Here is a 19502-nt window from a genome sequence, read left to right on the forward strand (position 1 = left end):
AATTGTTGTGACGATCTAGCTTTGTCAGGACTTAGAACAATGCCACGTGATCATCCTTACCATTACCATTATTTTAAATATTATTATCAATATTACTGCTAGCTTACCACACTGTTTTTGCTTATCTGGATATGAGGTGGCTATTTTTAAACCTCATCTTTGATATCCAATTACAGTGATCTCATTTTGCCCTAGTCTGTTTGGTTTTTCTTTTTTTTTTTTTTTTTTGAGTCACAATCTCTAGCAGTTGAAACTTTTAAAAATCTTATGGAAGCACATTCAAGAGAAGGATGCTAGAGTCGATGAGATTTATTCTGTATTTTTAGACAGTACTTTATTTGTATTTTATGCTGCTAATATATATTCATTTTAACTTAGTTCACTTGCCAAAGTCCATGATTACAGTACTATGCCAAACTAATCTAAATATTTTTCAGAAACACGTTTCCTCACAAGAGTGGGCATTATGGAATTCTCTGTCTTCTTTCTATTACTGTAAAGCGATTGTGCACCTCTAGTTTTTCTTCTCCCCTCTCTCCTATTTTTCCTCCTCTCCTCTTTCTCTTCTCTGTATTCTCTATCAAAGCTTATCACTATGCTTGAGTCAAAGGCACTGGCATAATCTGGGCCACCTCATCAGAGGACAAAATCAGGTGGCTGTTTCTATTTAATTTCTGGAGTTATTCCCCCCAAAAAAAAGATCTTTATCTCCACCTGAGTACATCTTTTTCCCTTCTCCTAACGAAATTCCAGGATTAGAAATCCATTTCTCTGTGTAAATCAATAACCTCTCCAGACAATCTCTTTCAAAATGAAGACACTCAAGGGAGTGTTCATCATTAAGCTCTTAACACCTCTGTGTGAAGGATTTTCATCAGCTTTTTCCCACTGTGAAAGGACAGCTTGACCCTGCAAGCCAGGCTTGGGTTCTGTGGGGCTGTACAGACACTTAGGCTGAAATAAAAGGGGGGAGATCAGCTTTAGAAGTGGAGAGGGGTGACCAATTTGCATACAGTTCAAATGTTTCTAGGGCAACCTCCAGAGGAGCACACTTGGGTACGTGGAACATACCTTTTCTAACCAAAGTGCCCTTAAGGTGCAAAGGAAAGTTATAGAGAGTACAGTTTGTCCCCACCAGCTACTCCAACAGTTCCCTCAGGGCAAATAAATCCACGGCAGCAAAAATTGGTGGTGACTGACTGAGATACTGGGGCCAGATATGAAGACAGTAGGTGAGTGATGAGGCCTGGATGTGGGTAACATATTGGGCAGGGGGCTGGGTGAACAAACAGGAATCCAGGTTCCTTGGAGCTAAATCTTCCAGTACAGACGGGAGACACTCAAGAGAGGGAAGTTTTAGCCACATATGTGTAGGCATAGTTTTTAGAAACCAACAGCAGAGCAGGTGCAACACGAAGAACATAAGCTGCTCTGAATGCAGACTGCCCACGCTGCAAGGGGACACTTAAAGAAAGAGCAACAACTGTCTGTTTCTATCTCTACTGTATTCTAACACGACTGTATTCCTTTCCTGCATGCTACAAAGCTTGCCCTGTTCTCAAGTTTTCACAAAAACAAGGTAGAAATTCTACCTTTATAGTTTCTAGGAGACAACTTATCTATTCATTGTCTCCTTGCTTCTGCTCCAAGGAACCCGAAGTGTTTACTCGGGCACAAGCAACAGGGCAACGGGGCACTCGGCCTTCCCTTTGATCTGCATCAACCATGCAAATCAGCATTCTCTCAATTTCCCAGGACCTGAAGCCAAGCCTAGTCAACGGGAGGCTGGAGGACTGTACATCTGCCCTCTTTTCCATTGTGTTCTTGGTTGTTTTTCCTGAGAACTTTCAGAGAAGGCTGTGTGAGCTGCAGTCAGATGTCTCTGTTCTCTTAGCTGACACAGCACAGAGAAATAAAATTGGGCAAAATTAGAAAGCACCAAGGCAAATTTGATTTTCATCTGCTGAAAATTTTCTCAAACCGACACATTAAAAATTTTATTTTTCACATTTGTTCTAAGTTCAAGTATTTTAAGCCCTTCTTTAGGATGTTACAATTGAAAACAAAGTTAAAATCTTACCTCCAAGAGTAACTATTTAGTTCTAATGACATTTGTGCACCAACTCTGCAGAATTACTTCTAAGGGCTTATCCAGGAGTTGCAGAGGTTGTTTCCAGATCTACTATCCATTTCTGATTATTCCTAAGAGGCTTTCCAGAAAAAAATAAGCTCATCGTTTATTATTTCAGCGCCACCTGTGAGCTCAGCTTTTTCTCTCTCGTGTGTAGATAAGTACTTCATATTATGGACATAATCTTGCCCCATTTACCTTGAGTGAGTAATGTCCAAGAGGTCTGGCCTCTGGGCAAATGAAAAACCCCGTTGAAGCAGTGAGAGTTACAGTCTAACCAACCTGTCTTGTCAAAGAATAAAAGCACTGGAGAAAGATTATGTGATCTTATCCCATAAGATTTTTTAAAATGCTACTTGAGCATAAATAATACAATAGTTCCAAGCCATGTTCAAACGTATATTCCTTAATTCTGACTCTGAAAGGGTATAAAAATATTCAAAATTAAAGTTAGTTTCATTTTCCTGCTAGACTGGGCAAAATTTGAGCAAGAGAATCATTGACCAGAGAGGTCTTTAGATTGTGTCCTCCTTTTGGGCCTCTTTTTAAAAAGTTTAGGAGCAATAAATGCTTAAAAAAAAAAAAAGTCTATTCGCTAAGTCTAACTCATATGGTTTAAAAATAAGAATAAATTTTTTTTCACTGGAAATTTCACAGAAAGATTCTCATTCAAGCAGAAAGAAAATGGATAGTTTGTTTGTATATCACCAGACAGTTTGCCAATGACTTACATGCTGTGTTTCTCAACTCTCTGAAGTTGGCAGGGCAGGGTAGGTACAGTACTGTTTTCTCCAGTTTATAGCTAGACATAAAACGGGGGTTCAAAGAGATGACATGAGAGGCACAAGAACATACAGCTTGTAACTGGTGTAGTCAGACTTGAACGCTGGTGTCTTGAATGTCTCCCAAGTTTCTGGTGAGTATGTAAATGCTGTTTCATTTTCAGAATGTAAGCATTCTTCTGAAGAAATCTGTCCCACACTGAGCTGCTCTCTAACACTAAGCTGCTATCTTTCAAATGTTACAACAGTGTCACGATTTTGTTCTCTGGCTGGGACACCAAAAGTATCTATTTTATTCCACATCATGTAAAAGAGAGAGGACCCGGGAATTATGATATTCCAGAGTAGTGGCATAGGGCTTGCCATGACCTTTCCGTGAACTTGAGCCTGGGCAGCAGGTTGGGGAGCCCCAGAGTGGTCAGGTGACCACATTGCCATCTGCAGTTCTGGACTGGTCATCTGGCCAGTGCTGACCTTTTGGAACATGATCCAGTGAAATCCAAACCCTGAGAGTGGCTGGCAGGCAAAATCTGCTCTTCAATGTCAGTTTCACTGCTGAGTCATTTAACTGTCCTCTACAACTTGTAGAGGGCCCATTAGGCTCAGGTCATGAACCTCCCATTTAGTATTAATGGATAATCAAATCTTATTTGATTGGAAATGCTTCTGTCGTAATTGTATTTTCTTCATAATTATAAATACCTAACACTTTAGTAACATAAACATTACTAGAACATAAACTTTATCAGACTCACTTGAAGAGACTAATACCTATTTTTGAAGCTGCTCCATCAAAAAAATGTAATTTTATTAAAATTATATCCCCAAACCAAATAATAATGACATGTATTGCAATGGTGTTCCAGTATATTAATATAGTAGATTTTAATAATTTATTCTCTGGCAACATTTTAAAAAACAAAGTGTAAATTTTTTTTTTTTGCATGAAATAGATCTCTTTCCATCTCAAATAACCTGAAAGTTTACCAGACCTTTACACAATGATCGTGTGTTCATGCATTCTTTCACCAAAAATTTATTGAGCATCTGCCAGGTGCTATACAGTGCTATGTACCAGGACAACAAAGATGAATAAGATCCTACTCACGAGGAGCTTGAAACTCAGCTGGGATAAAAGACCTATAAAGATATAATTATAAAACAACGTGGAAAAGAAACAGGCTTTGGGGGCATATGGGATAACAGAATTATGAGGCTGATACCTTCAAGAGAAAAAAGTTAAGGAAAGCTTAGAACGTGTTGAGTTTGAGCTACTAATGAAAACCCAGGAGGAAATGACTAGAAGGCAAACAAATCTCAGGAGTAAGGTTAAGCTCTAGTTATACATGTTGGAATGAGCTTCATATACTCAATAACTGAAGCCATAGATGTTTATGACAGAAAGAAAGGAAGACGTTCAAGAGGAGACCATTGAGGAAAACCTTCATTTAAAGTATAGAAGAAATTAGAAATAGAGAAATAAAATGAAAATCCTGACAGCACACTATCATTGCCACTAAGGGAGGGAAGAGTTTGAAATGTAGGAAAATATAACAAAGTTATCATGATACTTGAATAACTAACAGTAATAACATTAACCAAAACCCATACAAGTTGGAAAACCCATTGGTCTTGATTTGAAGTTGAATAGCTTGGGTCCAAGGTACTGACTAATATGAATTTCCTTTGGGTCCAGAAGCAGTAGTTTATTTAGACCAGACCTAACTTACCCCAAATCTAAAATAACGATAGGATGTGAAAGTTCTGACTAGCTCCCTTTTCATGAGGTATCTGGGTAAGAGAAAACTGAAGTTTTCTGGGAAAAAGCTACTCTGTTAATTTAAGATATATCATTGTTCTAAGTGGCCCATATCTATTCATAAGACTAAGACTGTTGGAAGTGAAAACACTGATCTAAATAGCCAGCAATTATTTTATTACATGACAGTCCATAAGTTATATATATCTGCACATAACATGTTCTTTAAAAAAATGTACCACATAACTCGAAGGTAATTCTCCAAAGAGGCTATTAGTCTATTGTGTCACGAGATATTATGTTATTAATAATACACAGATGAAAGAAAATTGTCCAGTTAATGTGGTTAGCTGGAGACACAAATTGAGAGTCAAGATTCATTGGTTCTATTTTGAGCTCTACCACTGACTCTGAGTTTTCAGAAGTCACATATTCTTCAAAATAATATTGATCCCTCACAAGTGTACAGGATTTTAAAACCAGATAATTTTAAAGTTCTTTGAGAGCTTCTGAAGCAACAGCAGTAATTTTTTTTTCAATTAGCAAAGGGTTTTAAAAGTTTTCAAAAGTGTATGTCAAGTGTGTTCTATTATGTACCCACATTGCAGAGAAGGGCTTTGAAATATTTTACATTTAGATAGAGGCGTTTTTAAAAGATAAATTTGTTAAATGAGGCATGAATTAAAATATCATGAAAAAAAAAAAATATCATGAACATGATCTAATTTGCACAAGGGCTAGGATTTGAAGAAGATATTTAAGCAAAAGTTCTAATAAAAGGTAACAAATATATTACATGTATGTTTTAAAATAAATACACACATTAAATGAAAATGTAAAATATTAAACTAATGTTATTTTAATTTTGAGACAACTTACAGTACCAGACTGATATCTCTGTTTTCAAATTTAATCAGGATTCTAGTATATAGAACTTGAATGACTGACAAATTCCCTACGAAGCTGCCAATTAGAGTCTCGTATGGGTGGGCAAAGGCTCCAGGAGTTTTCATTTTACTTCTGTTTCTCTGTTGGAGTTCCTTTCAAGCTGTCGGAGCTTGGGAAGAACCTGAGCTTTGTTTTTTTTTTAATACATTTCATTTTCCTACATGTAGTCAAGTTTTGAAAATTTAAACATGATAAAACTCCATGGGACATGACATGATTCAGTTAACATCTTGACTGGGTAATGATCCACAACTTAATACTAATAAGAAATTAAGATAGAAAAGATGATTATCACTAGCAAAAATATTGTAGTGTGAGGTATGGATAGCCAAAGAATGGCATCTCTCTCTTAAGATTAGTTGCATTAGGGTTTCTTAAAACTGCTTCAAAGGAAATGGACGATAATCCAGTCTGTGATTTATGTTAGGAGGTGTTACCAATAGTAATAGTATACATAAAGCTTAAAATTATATATTATATATAACATATAACAGATATATACAATTATATATAGATGTTTTATATAATCATAATCTTATATATGATTATGTAAAATTATAGGTGAATAGATAGATCCCAACCCTCTTTTCTCTTGAACCAAAAAGAATTTACATATTATTAGTTTTAGAGTCTATTGAGAAAGTTTGGTGAGAAAAGACAAGGAATATGAACACAGTATCATCTAGATTATTATGGCAGCTATGCTAGTACTGTTGATATTAGCAATACATCGGATATAAACTGTATCCATCTATATGAGATGGGTTAAACAACGGCACAGAGTAGAATATTATTCAGTTTTATAGGGAACTTTCATAATACTGAAAGTAAGGTAAAGACCAGTGTATATAAATATGTGACGTTTTGTATACTAAAAGGATTAAACTCCTAAATCACATTAACATTTTCTTGCATTTGCATAAATAAATGATAAGGATAAGAAACAAATTAATAAAATTGATCACTTATGGGAGTAGATAGGGATGGGGCAGTAGTGAGACTTCTACATCTTATTCTTGAGCCATGTGAATGTATTACCTTTTAATAAAAATGCAGAGAAGCACTTAACAAATGTTTGTTGAGTGAGCAAATGATTGAATGAGTTAACTTAAATTAAAAGATTTCAAAGTTAGTTAGCTAGGCTGACAAATTAAAAATAGCTTATTTAATTTCCCTAGCTATTGCCACTGTACTCTGAATCATTACTTCCTTAAAACTCAGTGGACCAAGTTCTCATTAAAATACACAATTCATTCAGAGCTCTACCTTGTTCTGAAGCATCTTTAATGCCTGTACTTTATTTGTATTCTTTAAATAGAATTTAAGCTACTGTAGAGTGGAAACAATCTTTTGTGTTTATTTCTATTCTTTCTCCATCATCTCATCTGAGGCCATGATAATAATTAACGTTCAATAAATCATCAACCTCTATAAATTCTACTAACGTGTCATATAAGTGATGTTTATTATAAGACATAAAATTTAGATATCTTTTATCTTCATTCAAATTAATCGAGTCATATCATTTTACAATGATATGAGTCCTGGTGATATGTCATATATTCAGAAATAGTGACTTTTGGATGTGTTCCAGGTTACAATAAATCCCCAAGTTCCTTTAGATGACCAATTCGAATATGTGAAGATAATTGATAGTACTTTGGTGGGTCTCAGTCCTCATACAACTATTATGGATCTTCTCTCAGAGTAATACGCTTTCATTTTCCTTCCTTTCTCTTCATGAGACTTCACTAGAAGCATCACTCCACCACTCATCAAAAACACACAAGCAAAAAACAAAAAAAATTAACTAACTACCTTCGGCCAGTTATTAAAACTCCTTTCTAGCATAAGATGTAGTGTTTATTTGATGAAAAGTTTCTGGGTTTCTCTTTAAAGTCCTTTGCTTTGCCACCTGCCCCAGGAGCTTTCTCTCGTGCTGTATTAGGATCCAGACTCATGAGAACACCTCAGCGTAAGGCCTTTTTTTGATTTTATCTTTGGGAAAGGTCCCTTTTATTTACTTATTTTAAAAATTCTGACTTCGGCTTTAGAATTAAGAGAGATACCCACAGTAATTGCTTTTAATTAGGGTAATGTTAAGCAAGTAATAAGCACTCAATAATGAATAAACAATAAGGTTCCAATATTTTAATTTATATATGAAGGCTAATTGCATATAATACACTTAGGGATTAACAAAAATTATTATTGAAAGTATTATCTTCACATATTTAAGCTAAAGTCTTAATAGATATTTCTATGTGAAGATGAATAATCCCTTTAGTAATATGTGTTAAATATACAGAGGTGGAAAAGATGTTTGGGAGAAGTACCTGAAAAGAGTACATTTTCAGATGTTTGGAGAATAAAGTTCTCAAATGCTTTATGGGAGAGATAGATTTCTACAAATTTTATAAGAATTTGGCAAACTTTATAAAGATATGACAACAGAAAAGATGGAATGGCCGTTTTATATAGGGTTTTCTGCAGCTTCACCTGGATGGTTAAATGAATCAAACTGAAAACCACAGTGGAGCTGACAAAGAGAGAAGTGTGATTTAGAGGGCACAACTGAGAATCAGATCTAAAATAGACAATACAAACCTGAAGCCACAAGTGTTTCATTAAGCTCACCCTGAATTAGTTCCAAGTCCTACAAACTGGAGATTTTACGTAAGAATCCTATTTTCATCTCCTTTTTACAAAGCACAGGGCAGCGCTGGGAAGCTTGCCCTCCTGACAACCACTACAGCTAATTAAAAACTATCCATTTTACATGGGGTGTGTTTGCTAGAGTTCCCCTTAATTCCTGTTTGGCCAGTTTTTTTTTAATTTAAGTTACTTGTGTGGGCCCTATAGACACTTGAGTCCTGATGTAAAGGACTTTATCTTCCACCAGCTAGATGGTATCAGTATCCCTTTCTCTCTACATCTATGTGGTTTCTGAGGCAGGACAGTAAGCAGTATCCAAACCAGGATAAACATCATTATCATCAGGAGAGCTTGTTAAAATTGTGGATTCCAGTCATCTCCCTTCAGTAGGTTTAGTGGGGAGCATGACAGACGTATATTTAACAAGTGTCCAGATGATTCTAATGAATCTATTCCCTGACAGACTTTGGAAATTACTGAATGGGGATAGAGCAGGAGGTACATTTAGTCAGTTCTTGAGTGTGAGAAACTGAGCCTAAGCTGTTTCTAATTTATTCACAAATGTGACTGTAATAGCTTTGGCTCCTTGCCAGTGGTCCCGGGGCTCTTGAGTTATCCCATTGGGTACTCTGATAATGGATGTTATATGAATACTAAATATAAATTTTAAAAACCCTTATAGTATCATTTAAAAATACCTATCCTCTATGCACCAAAAGACAAATATCAGAGGAGAGCTATATCATTGTAATTAAGCACCACTGTCTATTAAGTCCCTTTCATTAAGAATTTTCACGACGGAGATCTAGTCTCAATCTTTTAAATGAGGAAATTGAGGCCCAAGGAAGTCAAGGACTGATTCAGGGTCACACAATTCAGTAGTGGTAGGGTTGGTCTGGAACTCCAATCTTCTGGTCTTTCGATCTTTGTTCCACCTTAGTGATTCACACGGGGTACAAAGGATAAAAGGATGACTTGTACGTTCTAGGAGACCAGGGTTGTTTAGGGAGGAGGGTTGAGCTCAGAGTTACAGTGATGTGCATTACAGGTGCTCTTAACATCTTCTTCCACCCTCCACCCCTTTCAGGCATAAGAAGAGCCCAGGTCTGCAACTTAGCCAACTTTTACTAACTGAAAATATGAACTTAAAACTTGTACATATTAAAGAATAAAATACATAACATATTAGTTTTCTCCATAAGGGATGAAGAAAATATTTTAAATAATTAAGACTAATTTACTAGTACAAAGGCAACTGTGTTACTAAAATAGAAATATATTTAGAGGTTAAAATTGGTAGATTAAAGTAACATTCCCTATGAGCCACAAGGTGTCACTATTATAGGCATTATGCATCACCTTATATTAAGATTCTTAGGGATTTATTTTCAAATAATATTAACAATTGTGAGTTCATGACCATTGTGTATATTTTGCAAAACATTTTCTTATTTTTATAAAGCGTATTCCATTATTGCTTTATAACTCTTGATATATAGGAAGAAACTGAAATCAAGAAATAAGAAAGATTGTGCTCAGCCTACATATATGAACCTGTGTAAAATCATTTGAGAAAGATAAAACACTTGTGAAAGTTCAGTTCATCCCCCCAAATTGACAGTTTAAAAAATTATGTCTTTGTTCAGAATTAGAAATCTAATGCAGTGAGTTATTTTACAATAATTACTTCAATTAAAATTTAAAACCAGTTATTACAATTTGCAGGAGTTTAAGTAATTGCTAAAAGGAATAAATATGAACAGGACATGAAAGTTTCTATTGAACTTAAAATCCATTAGAGATGTAAAATTTTAAATATATGGAAATGAAATGGAAGGAGGGTGCATCATTTAAGTTAGATACTGAAAAATTAGAGGTATTTTAAAATAAATTTATTTATTTAATTTATTTATTTTTGGCTGTGTTGGGTCTTCGCTGTTGTGCACAGGGCTTTCTCTAGTTGCAGCGAGCGGGGGCTACTCTTCGTTGCAGTGCACGGGCTTCTCATTGTGGTGGCTTCTCTTGTTGCGGAGCACGGGCTCTAGGCACATGGCCTTCAGTAGCTGTGGCTTGCGGGCTAAGAGCGCAGGCTCAGAAGTTGTGGCGCATGGACTTAGTTGCTCTGCGGCGTGTGGGATCTTCCCGGAGTCGGGCTCGAACCTGTGTCCCCTGCATTGGCAGGCAGATTCTTAACCACTGTGCCACCAGGGAAGCATTGAAAAATTAGAGTTTTTTTAAGAAAAATGAGGGAAGGAAGAAAAAACATAAAAAAGACAGTTGCGCAACTTCATAGTACATTCAGGCAGGCAATTGCATGACTGAAGAGTAGGAAGTATGGTTAGTAGTAGTAGGTCCTGAGTCTGGGAAAGTAAGTTAGGTCTAACTGATGAGCGATTTTGAATGGGCATACTGTTCTTTAATTTTCAAATCATAGGGATCCACCTTATTAATAATTTTTGATAGAGGAAGTCATATGATCTAATTATTATTTTGCAGTCTGTGGCCATATGACTGTAGAGCCACGGATTTGGAGGAGCGAGAAATCAGGGTTAGGGAAGTCATTGAGGAGGCTCATGAAATGATGAAGGCCCTGGGTCAGAGAAAAATGGGGACATAATAGAGAGTAAGTGAATCCCATTTAGAGTTATAGAGACTACGGAACCGTTGTGCAAATTTTAGCCTTTTTAAAAGTTTCTCTGGGGCTTCCCTGGTGGTGCAGTGGTTGAAAATCCGCCTGCCAATGCAGGGGACACGGGTTCGAGCCCTGGTCCGGGAAGATCCCACATGCCGCGGAGCAACTGTGCCCGCGAGCCACAACTACTGAGCCTGCGCGTCTGGAGCCTGTGCTCCGCAACAAGACAGGCCGCGATAGTGAGAGGCCCACACAGCGATGAAGGGTGGCCCCCGCTCACAGCAACTGGAGAAAGCCCTCGCACAGAAACGAAGACCCAACACAGCCAAAAATAAATAAATTAATTAATTAATTTAAAAAAAAAAAGTTTTTCCACCAGCCTTTATAGGAGGGCTGTTTTAGTAAGCTTGCTAAATTCTGTCAGAGATGGAACTGGGGACTTTTTTTTTAATTAAAAAAAGTCTACGTATTTAAAGGGCTTAAATGCTCTAAAGATGTGTGTGATTATTATTGCTACTGTTATTATTAATAAAATATCTGCAGTTTTAGGACATCTAAAACTATCCTATAGAGATAGTATTAGAGCACTGTAATTCTCATAAACTGACTCCAAAGGCTACAGATCAACTAGAATCAGCATTCAAATGTAAACAACAAACTTGATTGGCATGAATTCTTAGGACAAAACTGAAATACCTTTCTTCCTCAAAACCTATCTCCAGCTGTCCCCTCACAACGCCTGAAATACCCACTTCCCACCCCACTAAAGATTTGATCTCCTTAATTAAGGTATTACATTTCTAGGACTGCATTCATCCGTGCAACAAACATTGATTGCTGACCGTGTGTCAGGACTCTGCAGGTGATACAAAGACACATGAAATGAGATCCCTGTGTTCAAGGACCTCATAGCTTTATGAGACAGACATGTAAATAGTTTTCATAAAACGTGAAGTAGACGCCTGTTTCTTGGGAACACAAAGGAAGAATGTACTAACTCTGGAGGAAGCAGGTAGTTAGGAAAAGGTGCCTAAAGAAGTGATGCTTGAGGTGTCTTGAAAAATGAGAAAAATCCTCAAAATTATGATAAGCCTAGAGAGCTGGCACCATATGGAATAAGGGGCCCGTAGCAAGCTATTAAAGCGGCTCATCAATTTATTGCTGAGACAGATAAAGTAACTATCCATTTGTTTCCCTGAGACAGTCCTAGTTTTGACTTCCTGCCCCCCCTTTTACGTTTAAAAAAGTGCTAGTTTGTATAATAATTTTACTTATATGACAAAACATATAAATAAAGCTGCAGTAAAGGCAGCTGTGATTGTCACCAATTGTCATCAAGGGTGGTAGGGCAAGTAGATCCAAGGGGCAAGATACAGTTATAATGACAGAATTGGCAAGGAGCCAGTGGCTAGGAAAGCCAAAAGAAATGGAATAAGGATCAAGGTACGGAAAATAACTACTCACCTGAAACATGAAGAAAGGGTTGGCATATTTTTCTAATTATATGTGGGGAAAAAAAGAAAGATTTGTAAGTAATAAAGTGCAGTGTTTAACTTTGGAGAAAGCATGAAAGGCCTTATGTATCTTACTAGGACTATAAAATAACAGCTAATATTTATTCAGTGTCTACTGTGCTCTAGGTATTATACAATCACTTGATAAGAAATAACTTCATTAATCCGTACAACAACCACATGAGGCATATAGTAATCATTAGGATGTTTCACTGAATATTCCAGGTTCTCCAACTTCTGGGCACAGAGTAAGATTTTCCTTTATGACCTCCAGGGGTCAGCTAGGGTCATATGACCAGTTATGGCCAAGAACTTTTGAGCAGAAGTATAGTTGTTACCTGTGGGCTGAGTATTTAATTCCCTGTGGAAGACTCCAGAGCTCTCTTTTCCCTCCATCTCAGCAGCCAGAAATTTATATGGTGGTCAGTCCATCAACCTAGGCCATGTAGTGAGGTATGAAAGCAACATGGAGCAGAACCCCCAGCTGATCCTAGGAGACATTAACGAGAGCAAGAGATATCTTCCGTGGTTTTAATCCCTTGAGATCTGGGGTTGGTTTGTCACAGCAGCTTAGTATAGCCTATCTGGATTAGTACAAGAAAGGTATAATGTTTATATCCATGTTACAGATGAGGTAACCCATGCTCAAAGGGTGAAATAACTCTCCTAAGGTTAGAGATGGTGAGTAGATGAGCCACGATTAGCACTCAGCAAGTCCAGACAGATGTAAGACTGCACAGCCTACTACTACACAATATTGAATCTAACAGACTTTAGCCTTAATCGTTATTCTAAATGACTCATATTCTGATCACACCCTTTCTCCTTTTGTTTTCATTCTTAAATTTGGTCATTATATCCCCTTTACCCAGCACAGACACAGAAAAAATACTCCAAGAGCAAGCAAAAAAAGAGGAAACAAACTTTAGGGTATTTGTGTGTTTTTCTTTACTCGGAAGTGAAGCTCAGACCTCTAATGGACAGGCAAAATGTGGTAGGTACACACTGTGAACATTATGGAGCAGTTAAAAACAATGAACCAGTGTTCTACCTAAAAACAAGGATGGGTACTAGAAACATAGAAGACACAAGTAGAAAACAGTGTTATGTAACAGTATCATGTATGTTAAAATACATACACATAATACATATTTTGCAAGAACACAATGTAACAAAAAGCTGCACATCCAAATGGTTGCCCATTCAGGGAGCGACAGGTGTGGTTAAGGGATGAATAGAAATTTTTAAAAATTAACAAATCAACAAACAACCAATTCACCAAGGTAGGGGATTTGCGTATACCCAGGACGACAATGCTGTGTGAACTGGTAATATGAATGGCTCAACATTGTTTACCTCAAGTTTAAAAGCAGAAGCAAAACCAAAACTTTATAAGAGCTGGAGTACTAGCCCTTCCCCCTCACGAGTTTCTTTTTCAGTCAACAATCATTTTGGAATAATTTCAAATAAGCACACTATTTTTAAAATGCAAAATTTCTATGAAGAACAAGAAGCACGGATATACAGAATGAAGAGTAGAAAACCGTGGCAAACACAAACTACCTCTCCGACTTTTCAAACTGGCTCGGACCCTAGTTGTCAACTGACAGATCAGAGCCTCTGAACAGCATAAAAATCTCCACAGAAACCCTTATTTATCCCATGTACAAATACATCCATTCCTCCTGCCTTAGTGCTTCATTTATGTCCATAATTTGTCTTTCTTTAGATGTTATTTGCAGGCTATGTAGAAGCTTTGTAGGAGTCTGGCAAACTTAAACATCAGGGAATTGAAGTTACAGTCAGATGCATCCCAATGGCATTGGGTAGTTTTTGCTCCAAGGTGATATAAAACTGTGACAGGAGCTGTGACTCAAGCTGTTTGTCTGGCCAGACCTGGAGATTTGGGAGGCTGGTACCTGCTTTTATTTATTCATATGGAGGGTTATGGAATACAGATGCCAGTGCTGACTGTGAGTTAAAGAGAAGAGAGGATAAGAGCTTAGGCTTAACCTACAGGGGACCCGAGGAATAAAGAGTTCCAGAGTCCAGTGTGGAGAAGAGAGAAGAAAGGGGAGGAAGAAAAAAGACAGAGAGATCAGGCTTAATGAACCTTTTCCTGAAGTCAGTGAAAATGGGGAAGTGGAGCCTCAGAGAGCAAGACCATCCCCAAACAAAGCAGGGGTAAAGTGGATCAGCCACCGTGTCACCAAATTTGTCAAGAGTTCAAAACCCAGAAAAATCAAAATCTGCAGTGAGAAAAACACTCATGCAGAGCCATACACTATCCTTATCATCAAGGTGAGGATATGACAGGAAACAGACGGCACATACACATACACAAACACACATGCACACACATGCACATACACTTATATCTGATGCTCACTCTGAGAAATCTAAGTATAGATTTTATTATATTGTGGGGTGACGGTCTAACTTTATGTAAACAGAAAATGTGGTTAGATATTTTCTTTTAATTTCTATGACTGAAAATGATGAAAAGGCTTTATCCTATTATGAAGGAGTTAACAATAAAACTAGACGCCCATTGATAGCCTTCTTTCCTGAAAAGTGCTGAGGAATAAAGTTACAGAAAACGCCGGGCTTGGAAGTTACCTCAGGAGAGCAGAAACTGAAGGGAACCTGGGCAGTGCAGGTGAAAAATCTCAATATTTACTGTAAGTGTGAAGTAAATGTACACATTCACCAAGGGCCAGCTAAAACAACCTCACTTCCTGTGCAATTTTGATTATTGGGAATTGCCAGCATACCACAAGCAATTTTAATTAGGGGAAACATATCTTCTTGTCATATTTGATTTGTAAGCAAATGTTGGGGTTTTTTTTATGAATATAGTGTTATGACCAAATAAATTATCTTCCAGCTACACTTGTATTGTAAAAAAAAAAAAAGTGACCATTTGACTCTCCAGACTCACTCTTACTTTATAAAGCATGACTCATTGTGGAAATAAAATGCCTTTTTCTTTTTTACAATCTCTCTTTCCTAAATTGTTTCTCTAAGTCTTTGTATCTGATTAAACATTGCACTGGCCAAGAATAACACATTTTTTTTGTATAAACTAGGATTAAAATGTTCCATCTTAAAAGCTTTCTAATACCAAAGAGGCACACTCCAAGTCCTGACACACAATGTTGCATCAGTAATGTTGCATGTGAATCTCCTGAGAGACAGGATAGAAGTAGCAGGCCCAGTAATGTAGAGGCCAAGAGAGACTTCAGAGATGGCCACATCTGAGCTGGACTTCCCTTGAGTTATTTGCTAGCTGTCTCAAGTCACAATAATCTTGGGGGATGATGAGCCTTACTTGCTTCACAGGCATGTGCTTAAATAGAGTCCAGTAGAAGACATCTAGCACAGGAAGCAGGAAGACCTGAGTTCCAATCCTCACCATCCTCATTAAGCAAAGCAGCTGAAGGAAATCACCCAATCCCTTGAGAATTGTTTTCTCAACTATGAAATGATTTCTAGTAATGGTCATCTTTAGATTTAATATTCAATGGTTTTAGTTGTCTCTATTTCTTTGCATGTCTACGATAATTTTTAAAGTTTATGTTAAACTTATATTAAAGGCTTCCCTGGTGGCGCAGTGGTTAAGAATCCACCTGCCAATGCAGGGGACACAGGTTCGAGCCCTGGTCTGGGAAAAGCCCACATGCCGGGGAACAACTAAGCCCATGCTCCACAGCTACTGAGCCTGCGCTCTAGAGCCCGCAAGCCACAACTACTGAGCCCGTGTGCCACAAATACTGAAGCCTGCACGCCTAGAGCCCGTGCTCCCAACAAGAGAAGCCACCACAATGGGAAGCCTGCACACCGCAACGAAGAGTAGCCCCCGTTCGCCACAACCAGAGAAAAGCCCGCGTGCAGCAACGAAGACCCAAAGCAGCCAAAAAAAAAAAAAAAAAAAAACCTATATTAAACTTTCAAAAAATCACATCAGGGTAATAACATGTCCCCTGTGACTCTGTGTTAGAGAATGGAAGTCTGGGATTGCATTAGTGCCCTGGACATCACACATTTTGAATTAAATACTTGGAGTTTGATATTTGGTAGAAATCACCTTTATGCTGTGTTCCATTCCTCCTCCCCACCCCATAATAACATTTTCCTAGTATAAGAGGAGCCTGTCATAGATTTCAATGGGATAGAGAACAAAGGAGAGGGGATATTTCCCATTACAGGCAGAGACACCTGGAAAAATGCCTGGTGGAGTCTTTAGCCACTGCTCTTCCGTCCACATGAAAACACTTAAGTGTATGGAGACCAGGAATGCCAGTGGTGTCCCAGGAAGTCCGTGCATCCATCATAAGAGGCTTTATACTTTGAAGGCTAAAAGACTCCCCGTACCTTAGGGAAATGGACATCTTTTTGTAGCTGCTATTGTTTAAATATCTAAATAACATTTGAAATAACTGAATTAGAAACTGGAAAGGGGGATTGATAAATTGGCTTTGAGAATTTGCTAATAAAAATTATGATGAGAATAGCTGCCATGAATTTAGTAGCTTCCATATGCAGGGTCCAGGCTCTTTACAAATGTTATTTAGAAATGTTATTTCAAAAACATTTAGTAACATTTAGAAATGTTACTTCTAATTCTCATTAAAACCCAATAAAATAGAAATCTTGCCCCTATTTTATAGAAGGCGAACCTGAAGCTCAGAGAAGTTCAAAAACTTGCCCAAGTTTACAGAGCTGATAGAAATTAAACCTTGATTTAAACCTGCTTTTTCTGACCCTGGAGTCCATCCATGGTTTTTCCATTGGTCTACATTGTCTTCTTCCCACAAAATTACAGCTACATTTTATTAATAATATCTTTGTGGCAGAACCCTAATAATCTAATGTTAATATGATAGATCAACACTTCAACATTTTTGTACTAGTAAAGATTAGTTGTCCTCAAAATAATAGCAAGTGCATTTCATTTATTTCTTCACTTACTCAACTAATAGTGACTACATGCTCTGTGCAATGTGCTACTATAGCCATAGTGGGAGTATCAAATAGGAAGTGAGCAGAGCCTAGAGTATTGTAAGAAAAACTAAACATTATTACACCAGTTATAAAGAATAGGTAGGTGGCTATATGGAACTTCATAAAAATGAGCAAACAAAAAATCAAAATAGGAATTTAGGGTAAAATGCTCCAATACAGAAGGTGAACACCAGGGTTCTGAGGATGGGTAAATTACTGACGTGGACTGACTAAAATAAACCAAATTACTCACTTTCGATTAAATATTAAAAACTATGCTGTGAGATATGAAAAGAGTACTTTGAGAAGAAAATGTTAAGAAGAGACTATCAAAAACACAATAGACAAATTAAAACCACAATGGGAGCAATAATTAGATGACTGGTATATACCTAGGTGTAATGTTAGCATCCTCTTTCATCAAAAATATTTTTATAGTTATTCCTAATTATTTTCCATGAAAGCTGATGAAGGAGAAATAGAAAAACTAAAAATTATAATTTTCTAGCTTTTTCTATTTGTGTAGATTGAGATGCCAACACCTTTCCTTCTTTGGAGTATTCTAATGGTATGTAGAAATTTTTTATTTTCTGTGCATAAAACACAAATATCAAATCTAAATATTGTATTCGAGAGGTATGAAACAAACATTTTCTAACAAGAGCTAAATGTTCTTGTGTTATTGGATAGACAAGGGAAATTTTTATAACCAACCACTTCTCTTGGCTATCTCTGCACTTTTATTGTGTGAATGCCATTTTTGTAAGTATTAATTATTATGAATTATAGCAAATGAAACGATTATTTGCAAACTGATAAATGAGTACTTGGGACTTGGTTTAGAGGCCCCAAGCATTTCTCTTGCTGCACACAGCTATGGATAGAAAGGATATTTCAAAATTTGGAAGATGAAATAGTACCAAAACCTAGAAATTGATTTTAGAAAGCTGTCAGAACCCTGGGGGGCGGGTAGATAAAGGCATCGCCTGCATTTTAGGTTACAATGTTCTGACATCTACAAGCATCTGACTTAGCAGACTTTTTTTAAAGTGGTGCTTAAAAGTGTTGGTATGGAACATAAGTAGATAATGCAAATATGTTACTGACCCCTACCAATAGTTGCAATTATGCAAATTTTAAAACCTTCATCTTTTGTAATTAGGTATAGTGGGCTTATGTAGTTAAGTTCTCCACTGGCTAGTTCAAATTCCCTAACCTGCTGAGAGCTTTCCTCCTAAAAATAATGTACTTCAAAGACACAAAAATATGCATTCTGCAAAGGAATGACAGAGATGTTTATGATGAAAAGGAAAGACATGACATCCTGAATAACTGCTAGTGACAAACTCCTTGTTTGTCATTTAAGAAATGTGCTTTTATGAAGAGCTGAAATTCTTTGACAATAATTTAGTATATTGTTGAATTGATCATAAGAGTAATGATTTTTTTAATTAATATACTCCAACTTGCTAGAAATAAAAAAAATTTGACTTGAGTGCTAGAAGGGAAGAACGTTGTCTACAGTAAATTTTACATAGAATCAAAAATTATCCTTATTAGATAGATAATATGTCTTAGTCATTTCCTAATGGACACTATAAGAATGTCATTATCCATACTACTGAAGACATCGAATGTATAATACCATTACCTGCACATCCCACAACCACGAAAACACAAAGTTTTCAGTAGAATTATACATATATGTTCTATATATGTATATATACATACACACGCATTATACATACACTTAAAACATTTTAAAGTTTACATGTAATTAAACATTGTAATATATTGTGTATGTGTGTGTGTGTATATATATATATATATATATATATATATAAAACACTAACACTTTTGTTTCTTTATAAAAAATAAAGACTCCAGAGTCATGTTGGTATGTCTAAGTTTTTAATTAAGCAGTTAAACTGAATTGAGTAGTTAGAATAGGAGCACGCCACATTTTTTTCAGGGATAGGTCTAGTATCTTGGTAGGTTACACTCTAAATAAATTATGTATGCTATCTTTATTTTCTAATTTAATACCAGGCTATGTTTAAGGACATAAAGGTCATTC

The sequence above is a fragment of the Balaenoptera ricei genome, chromosome 7 (genome assembly GCF_028023285.1).
Source record: "Balaenoptera ricei isolate mBalRic1 chromosome 7, mBalRic1.hap2, whole genome shotgun sequence".
Taxonomy (NCBI): Eukaryota; Metazoa; Chordata; class Mammalia; order Artiodactyla; family Balaenopteridae; genus Balaenoptera; species Balaenoptera ricei.